The following is a 1261-nucleotide window of genomic DNA, read 5'->3' on the forward strand; positions in this document are numbered from 1 at the left end:
ACAGACCCACCCCTCCAAGGAATCACTGCATAAACCATGGCTATCTGGAATCAGGGAGTACTTTTTGCAGGGGCAGGCACCTGGCACGACACTTCTGAGCCTTCCTCAAAGGACCAGGGCATGAACTCACACCTTTTCATGACCTGCAACTTCCTGGTGATGGGCAGCCCAGCCCCGTAAATATGCGCCACCCCTTGAAACCGGTAGCCAAGAGACAGGCACGCATCTGGGCAGCTGGGCAATGTGACAGGCACTTGACAAATAACGGGAACGAACTTTTTTTTGGGGGGGAGTTGGCACAATAGGGAACAGTACCCTACACTGGGACTCCTGGCTACACATTGCCTTTACACACGAACTGGAGCAAACATATGCTGACACCAAACAGGATACTGTGGGGGGTGGGGGGAGGGCAGGCAAATGTTGGGCAGGCAAAGAGATGATCACTTGGGTCCCAACTGAGCAAAACATTGCAGTGAGGAACTGGGTCAAGTGCGATTTGGGCACCAGACTGTACATTTGCACTCATTCATCCACAATAAAAAGCATGACCAGGTGGGTCCTCCCCTATTTTTCCATGACACTTGAGTTGACGCAAGGGGAGGGGGGGCAGCTTTCACAGGCATACATGCAACCACCAAGCACAGGTGAGCATCCTGGAAGGGCTGTGCAGGGATGGCTACTTCCAACTTCTTTGGAAACAAAGGCGGGGAGAAGACTCTATAGACCAAACGGGGTCCACAATGGGACCAGCCTGTTGGACACAGGAAAGGAGGCCATCCATGTCAACTGCTTCACACATAACCATGCCAGCCATGTAGAGATCATCCATGGGGGACTCCACTGGGGCTTCCCCTGGATTCTTGAATTCCAAGAAACATTAGAGGGCTGCGGTGCAATGCAACACAATAGACCAACACTTGAAAGGATGTGGCCCACCTTCACACAGTGTGCCGGGTGTATGCTTCGCAAATCACACACACATTCAACCTAATGCAGCTAAGGCACAAGATTAAATGAGGTGCATGAACTAGGACTAAAAAAAGGCTGATGGGGAGACAAGATGGACTACATCAGGGGAGATGGGGTGCAGGGGAAAGTGTGCTGCTTACTATTCAAGGGCTCAGAAACAGCAACACACAATAGGAGCCAGCCAACCCCTCCATGTGGACTCAGGACCCACACTTCAAAAGAAATACTATAAGCACACAACTCCATGGGCCCCAGACAATAATCTCCCAGTCTGTGTCTTCTATGTCTC

This window comes from Myotis brandtii, unplaced genomic scaffold, assembly GCF_000412655.1.
Source record: "Myotis brandtii unplaced genomic scaffold, ASM41265v1 scaffold657, whole genome shotgun sequence".
NCBI classification, from domain to species: Eukaryota; Metazoa; Chordata; class Mammalia; order Chiroptera; family Vespertilionidae; genus Myotis; species Myotis brandtii.